Raw genomic sequence first — 8,504 nt, forward strand, 5'->3', positions numbered from 1 at the left:
TCAGGCCCACCCAGATTATTGAGGATAATCTTCTTTATTTAAAGTTAACTAATTGCAGATCTTACCCACATTTACAAAATGTCTTCACAGCAACACCTAATTCAGTTTTTAACTGAATAACTGGGTACTATAGCCCAGCCAAGTTGACATGTAAAGTTAACCATCACAACTTCCGAAAATCAATTGTAAAATTTATAGTTCAAAAAATAGATGCATGGGGCTTCCCTGGTGGCGCAGTGATTGAGAGTCCGCCTGCCGATGCAGGGGACACGGGTTCGTGCCCCGGTCCGGGAAGATCCCACATGCCGCTGAGCGGCTGGGCCCGTGAGCCATGGCCGCTGAACCTGCGCGTCTGGAGCCTGTGCTCCGCAATGGGAGAGGCCACAACAGTGAGAGGCCCGCGTACCGCAAAAAAAAAAAAAAAAAAAAATAGATGCATGAAAACCAGTCTGTAAACGATTTCTAAATACACGTAGTGGGCTTCCCTGGTGGTGCGGTGGTTGAGACTCTGCCTGCCAATGCAGGGGACACGGGTTCGAGCCCTGATCTGGGAAGATCCCACATGCCGCGGAGCAACTAGGCCCGTCAGCCACAACTACTGAGCCTGCGCGTCTGGAGCCTGTGCTCCGCAACAAGAGAGGCCGCGATAGTGAGAGGCCCACGCACCGCGATGAAGAATGGCCCCCCGCTCGCCGCAACTAGAGAAAGCCCTCACACAGAAACGAGGACCCAACACAGCCAAAAAGTAAATTAATTAATTAAAAAAAAAAAACTATTAAATACACGTAGTTTCTTGAGGATGTGTGCGAAAGAACTGAGGGGTATATCCTTTTATAGGGAATATACATGTGAGAGCGGAGCCTTGCATGGGTTTAATCCAGAGGTTTTAAACCAACGACTCACAGAAACTGTGATAATCGCTAAGCAGTAGTTGAAGGCCATAAGAGATTGCTCTAAGATTTCGCAACAGCATTCTGAGGCGTAAATTATTTAATATGACTAAGATATTTATATTACCTTTTTTTTTTTTGAGGTAAAATCTGTAAGTCTATACGTGGGGAACGCCGTGTCAGGACCCCTCGTTGCCCGGGTCGTCCTCGTCGTGCCGGAAGCAGCTGTCGGCCTCGGCCTCGGCCTCACCGCACTCCCTCGTAGTCGTCGTCCTGTGCAAGAGCTCTGAGCCCTGGTGGGCGCCGGGGCCTCGGTCGTCACGCAGGACTCGGCCAGTCGCAGGACTCGGCCTGCACGCCGCGCCGCTCCGCCTCCGCCTCGGTTCCCAGGACCTGCTTGCGAGTGACGTCCGTGCGCTCCCGGTCTTGCCTTCGCTCGCTTCCCGCTTCCTGCGCATCACGAAGGAGTCCAAGTTGGCAGGTGAGGCGCTGCGTTGGTGGAGGAGGGAGGTGGCGCTGAGGAGGGTGGTCCTGACGTTCTGGGTGGGGTCCCACCGCGCCGAGGGCAGCTCACCGCTCGGGGGGGGGGGGGGTCACAAACTGAGTGACGGACCAGTCTCTAGATGTTGGGTTGCCATTGCTTGGTCAGGAACCGAAAGGCCGGCAGGGAGTAAGGAAGTCGATGGGGCTCTTGAGGCGCGCCTGGAAGTAGCCGCCTTCGTCGTAGGTGTTGGGAGGCCCGGAGATGGCCACCTCCCAGTTGTACAGGTCGCCCCCGTCCAGCAGGGTCACCCGGAAGCCCTCCACCGGCTCCTCTTGCAGTCCCTCGAGCTCCAGCAGCAGCGCCTTCTGTGGTCTTAGGCACCAGCGGCCGGGCTGTGGAGGTGGAGGCCGGGGCCGGGGCCTGGGTGCGCAGGGCCGCGGGCCAGGTCGGCTGCCGGAGCGGGGCTGCCTTCCTTCTCCGCGCCGCCTGGGGCCCCAGGGCGCTCCACCTGCCTATGTTGCTGTTATAGTAGTTTGCTTCTGTGTTTATAATTCACTCATTTCCTCAGTAATTTTTGTATACTTTTGTTGTATATATGTCCAGTGGCACTGACTCTCTTTAGTGTAAACCCATGGAAAATGGTTGAGTAGAGAAAATTTGCCTTCCGTCTGCCTGCCTTCACGCTACTCCTGTGGTTCCTCGTTCGCTCAGATTCCTATTATGTTTTGTTCCCAAGCCTTACAGGTCAGGTTGCCTAGAAGCAAAGCTTGATATAGGGATTCTTACACATGTGCTTTTGTGGGAACGCTCTCAGGAGAAAGTGAGGGAAGCAGGATATGGTGGGGGGAAAAGAATTGGGTCTGGAGAGTGCCTAGTGTGATATCACTGTGAAGTTTTTAGGGAAAGGTACTATAGATTTAGTCCAGCTAGAGGCAGGCAGAGCAGTCGATTGAAAGTCTTTGGCCAAGTTCTACCTCAGGGAGATGGATGGGGCTGGCCTGTAGCCTCCCAGTCAAACTGGCTTCCGTTTGGCTGAGGGAAATTCTCCAGATAGGGGAGCAGGTGTGAGTTGATATTTGCTAACACTCACATAAGCTAGGGAATGTGTACTCCTCACCTTAAGGGGTATTTGGGCGGGGTACCAATAGCACGGCTAGCATACATTACAATCTTCTCCCTGGGCTACTAAGATCCACTTGCTGATTACATTAAATTTTTTCTATCCCAGGACCAGGTGGCTTCACTGGTCAAGTCTACCCAACATTTAAAGAAAAATTAACGCCAGTCCTTCTCAAACTCTTCCAAAAAAATTGAAGAAGAGGGACCACTTTCAGATTCATTTCTTGAGGCCTGCATTAGCCTGATACCAAAACCAGATAAGAACACTACCAGAAACAAAAGCTGTAGGCTAATGTCCTTGATGAACACAGATGCAAAAATTCTCAACAAAACGTTAGCAAACTGAATTCGACAATAAATTAAGATACGTCCACCATGATAAGTGGTATTCATCCCCTGGATGCAAGGATGGTTCAACAACCACTACATTAATAAAAGAGAAGATAAAAATCATACGATCATCTTAATACATGCAGAAAAAGCATTTGATGCGTAATGCCTGGGACACAAGCATGTGTAGATCTTTTAACTTCTTTCTTCTCATGATCTCATCCAAAGGGGAATTCTTTATTTAATCCCTGTTAGTCTGTCTGTCTCCATGTTGGTCCCATGAACAGACCGTCTTATTTATTAAGTTAGATATGGCTGTTTAAAAAAAGAGTTAATAGGAATCAATACTCTAGTTTCAACCATTTTCTTATTTAAAGTAGTGATCTCTTGCTACCATCTTAATATTTACTACCAAAAAGGTAATTGTTGTTGCTTATTATTTATTACCAAGAAGGACTCAAGCAATACTAACCATGTCCACTTAAAACCTGGTAACAGGCAGACATTGCTATACCTTATTTGATCCTGAAATAGGCAAATCTGAATTTATCCAAGCTGCAATATATGGCGTGAATTTGAAGGGGCCTTTTTTTGAGGAGCAAGGGTCAAATTTAGCTTTGAAGATGCTCTCTTAGCTCCCAAAAGATGACAATATGTTATGAGTTTTTGGGTAGGGATTCTGTCAATTTCCCCCTTCTTCTTTACACTGTTCAGCGGCCTTCTAAAAGCCCACCCGATAAAGCTGGTTATTGTTCTTTTTATTCTTTTGTAATTCCCTCCACCTATATAGTACCACCTTTCTTTTGGATATCACAGATCTTCTCATTATTTAGAACCATGAATGATAACAGGTCTAGTAAATCAGGTGTGTCACCTGAATAATTTCTTGGCATCCAAGAGCATGGCTACATAAGATGCTTGAGATTGGAGAACTCCCCTTCACAGCTTCTGTCATGGTCAGTTACTAGCATTAAATTGGGTATCTCTTTTTGATCATCATATGACAACCTAAGAATACATATTCCTGTGCTTCAGAGGGAGGGTTCTATTTCTTAGTCAAGGAAAGAGTGGGACTATAAGAGTTGTGCCCTCAGAGTAAGTCTGGCAAACTCTCACCTTTACCCACTGCATCAATTTAGTTGATTTGCCATCTTGATGAGACTGCTCACAAATGTTTGCAGATAATTGGGCATCTGTGATCAACCCAAATAATCCCTTCCATTCATCAGTATCTAGAACTAGTGATAAGACACCCTTATCTGGGCTTCCCTGGTGGCGCAGTGGTTGAGAGTCCGCCTGCTGATGAAGGGGACACGGGTTCGTGCCCCGGTCCGGGAAGATCCCACATGCCGCGTAGCGGCTGGGCCCGTGAGCCATGGCTGCTGAGGCTGCACGTCCGGAGCCTGTGCTCCACAACGGGAGAGGCCACAACAGTGAGAGGCCCGCGTACCGCAAAAAAAAAAAGACCCTTATTTAATCTGAGGATCTATGTAGCAGGGATCACCAGCCTCTGCAGAACTTTTCCATAAAGTGTCCTAGCTCTTTAACAAACAGACTACTCTCTGGATGTCCTGGACATCTGGTCACGGCCCTTGACTACTTTTGTAGTCTTTTCGATGATCAACGGTCATAAGCAAGTTACTTTGTGAATAAATATATATGCTCAGGTGACGACAGGAACAAGAAGAAAAGGCATTACAGTAATTTAAAAAAAGTTTGATTTCTTTCTGTTCCAATTTTCTAGTTGGCCCTTTAGAGATTTAGTTTTCGTAAATGATGCCAGTAGCAGCTTGGAATTCTCTGTCTATCCACTTAGCTACTTCCCCTAGGGATAAGTCTATTTCCTCCAAAGACAATTGGTGAGACTTGTCCCCAGAATCTTCTATAAGGGTTTTACCACTTCTTACCAAAGATGTGTAGCAAGAGACCTAGGCCTCAATTTCCAAGTTTTCTTCCCCCTTTCTTAACAAAAACATTCTTAACACATAAGTTTGAAAGATAATCTTGCCACTGCTATCAATCAGTGCCATAAAATGTTGAATTGTCAAAGCTGACGCATAAATGAAAAATCTTACCCAGCGCCAAACTTTTCTAATATTTAACTATACAAGCAAGCCACAAGCTGCATGTGGAGAGAGTGAGTTACTCACACGTTGCTCCTTCCTTCTACCAGGTTATTGCTCTATTCCATCTAAGTCTACTGCCCTTAGGCGGGCACTTCAGATCCAGAGCTAAGATGAAGTCGGCCTCTCCCAAATACCCTGTACTTGTAGCTGCCCTCTTACACTCCTTACTGTGTCCATAGGATTCTAATTGTATTTCATGGGGATTGGCTACTTTCCTATTAAGTGGCACATATAAATTCCCTGGTTGAAGCAACTCTTTTGTTTAGCTAGCATTGCTACAGGTGCTTTGCATCTATTTTCCTTCTTTCTTTGTTCTTTAGTATTCCTAATTCCTGACTCCTTGGAGCTTGTTTGTCAGTGTTGATGGCAGGGAATAGAAGCACTCAGTGGTTTGTTTTTTGTTTTTTGTTTTTCACTCAGTGTTTTTAAGCAGAAAGGAATTCAGTACCAGAATTCAGGTGCTTACAAAATTGTTCTGGAGTGAGAAGTTAGAGGTCAAGAAGTGCTACTGCCACCTCGTGGTCAGGAAAGTGCTGCACCACTGCCAACCTCACAGAGGCATTTCACCCACATCTATTTCAATGATGTAGACAGACAAGGAAGCTCTTGCACGTGGCACATCTGCTGCATTCTGTTTACTGACCTGCTCCACTAAATAAGGAAGAATGACCCCCACATCCTTCATTTTCTAAACTCTAATGAGGACATCTCAATGGTGGAAGCTAATCTCATCCAGAAAACTGGTTGCAAGGGCATCTGAGAAATGTAGTTTTTAGCCATACAGCCCCTGTGATTTAGGAGGTGGGGGGATTAAACAGGAAGAGAGTAGAACATTCCACAGAGGTGCCAGATGACAATACCTAACACAGATTTATTTGTTACACTTTCACAATCTCAGAAACTATTTCAGTATCCTGAGTCCACACCTGACCTGACACATTCTTTCTGCATTTCCCTCTCATGTCTTTTCAGTAAATTCATGCATTTTAAGAAGTGGCAGCTAGCTATTTATAATTTTTTAAATTAATGATAGTAGGTTAGTATTTTCACTGCTGGTGAAATATTTGCATTGTTGTTGATGCTTTCTGGAATCCTTAATTTTGACAATGACTCTACTGAGAATTTCAGGTCCCACGGCCAGCCGACATGGGAAATGTATTCATTAGTAAGATTTTGGAGCCTCTTCCCTTAGGGCACCCATAAAACCTGCCCTCTTTGCTCAGTCCCTAGAGCTGGTCCCAATCCATTATAGTGTAATACAAATTAATTTATTATTTTGTGGTCACGAAATTATAAGCACTACTTTTCTATCCTGAAAATAATAATGTACAAAATAAAATGAAATTAATTATTCTTTTAATATTTCTGGAAGAGTGGATTATTTATAAAAATGATAATAAAACCATCCATTTCAAAAGTGACAAAAAAGTTTAAAAATTCTTTGGAGTCAGCCTCCAAAAACCTTTTGTCCTGGCCCCTTCTATGTTTTAGTCAGTAGGCACAATCTCAGAACTGCATCCCTTCCAAACTCCAAACCAATAATTGAGAAAATAGTTTAAAGTTCCATTTTTGGAACTTGCTATTTATATGCTAAGTTTGAACTATAACATGGAATAAAAGTTCTTTGAAAATGTCCCCAACATTGTATATCTCATAATAATTATGTTCTGATTTCCTGTTGTTTCTTCCCTTGCCCATTCTTTTATCCTTCTTCCTCTGACTCTCCTTGTCTCACCTTTTCACTGTAAAGATTTAAGATGTTTATTTCTTTTCTTCAACTGATATTTTTTTGTTTAAAGGAGATTTCTCATTGCTCAAATAGTCTTTTTTTTTTCCAGTAAATTAAACACTGCTACAAAGCTGATTTTTTTAATAAGAATAGAGCTTTTAGTGTAATTGTACAGAATGCCATGGTAGGAACGTTATTTAAAGCAAAATATTCAAAATATTCAAGATATTGTGACAGGGCCAAAAGAGAGACCAAAGAAAAAGTATATATATATATATATATATATATATATATATATATATATATATATATATATATATTTTTTGCTTCTGGGGAATGAGAATTTGGTGTTACTAATGGTACTGATTTTTCACTGAGATATACTATACACTCTTTTTTAATGATTTCTTGCTAATTAATATCAGACAGCGTAAACCACAGAGGATATAAAGTGAAAAGTTTTAATCAGACACTGAAATTAAAAAATCCCATATTTTTAATACAGAAAGTTTCAGGAAGATGAATACTTGTTTGCTTTATTAAATATGCAAAATATGAGTAACATCTAGATGCAAATTTAAACATCCATTATGAACTAGTTGAAAACTGTGCCACTTACCAATCTACAAACAATATAATGAAATGACTCTGGGGTAATGCATTTTTTGGTAACTTCTCCTGAAAAAAACAAATGCCCTCATTTCAATAATAGTATGTTCAAATGTTCAAGGATATGTTAACTTTTTGTTAAGTGGTAAGGTCTAAGTTATTTGTGTAAGCCATGGGCCACCGGGGCATGTTTATAGACTGAGTATAAAAGAGAGGCACAAGAACGCAGAGTTCAATGCTAAATGTTTTAAAGGCAACCCCTTCCTTTTCATGCTCATGCCAAGCGCTGTGTGTGACACAAATTGGCTTTTTATTGTTATTATTGTGTGTTAAATGAAAAACTGATGCTATAATAGCAATATTAAATACAGTGTTCATTATAAGTATAGCTTATCATCGGGAAAGATTTGGATAAAGATTCAATATTTATTTAGTCCTACTTTGTGTCAACCACTAATCTCTTTTACATGCATTATTTCATTTATTTCTTTCAACAATCTGAGTGTGCATTGGAAGGAGGGAAAATTATAGCTCATTCCAAAGTGATTTTATGGCATTAGGATTCCAATTAAAAAGAAAAAGTCCGAAAGATATCACAAAAGTAATACTTGTTATCACACCAGAAATTGTTGTCTCATCTAGCAAGAAGCAATAGATTCTGACTGGGCAGATGCTGTTCCCGTGCCTCCTAATGGCAGTTATATACTGTGGGCACCATCGAGGTACAAGCTGTTTGCTGCCTGGGCACTTAGGATTCTTTGCTCCCAGGCCCCAGAGGAAAGAAGAGGAGTCACCAGCATGGGAAACTGACACTGATCCCAGGATGAGGTAGGACTGCTCTTACAAATGGGAGTCAGCCCCACTGTAACTGTGAATGGACAAGTGCAGCAACACCAGACCAAGAGGCTAATTGTCAAGAGCTTACTGCCTTCAGAAATGAAGGTTTAGGTCATACCATGTACACAACACCATTAACTGGCAAGGTGATAGCCCGGGATGAGGGGCTTTGGAAACAAATAATGGAGGAGGAGGAGAATGGGGAACAATGGTGGCCCCCAGATCAACTGCAGAGGCTGGGGCTATCTATTCTTCTTCTCACAAACCTCCCTATTCAAAATTCAAATTATTGACATTGTTTAAAATTTTCCTGAGGAAGAGAGGCCCATGGGGACAATGGAGGAGATTTCCTTGAATCTGTGGGGTGGAGCAAGTGTGGG

At 42.9% G+C, this 8,504-nt stretch overlaps 1 pseudogene; it reads right to left on the reverse strand.

Moving 5' to 3' along the window:
- Nucleotides 1–1,069: 1,069 nt before the first annotated feature.
- LOC132437137 (ubiquitin-conjugating enzyme E2 R1 pseudogene) lies at nt 1,070–2,538 on the reverse strand (annotated as a pseudogene).
- Nucleotides 2,539–8,504: the final 5,966 nt, after the last annotated feature.

The sequence above is a fragment of the Delphinus delphis genome, chromosome 14 (genome assembly GCF_949987515.2).
Source record: "Delphinus delphis chromosome 14, mDelDel1.2, whole genome shotgun sequence".
NCBI lineage: Eukaryota > Metazoa > Chordata > Mammalia > Artiodactyla > Delphinidae > Delphinus > Delphinus delphis.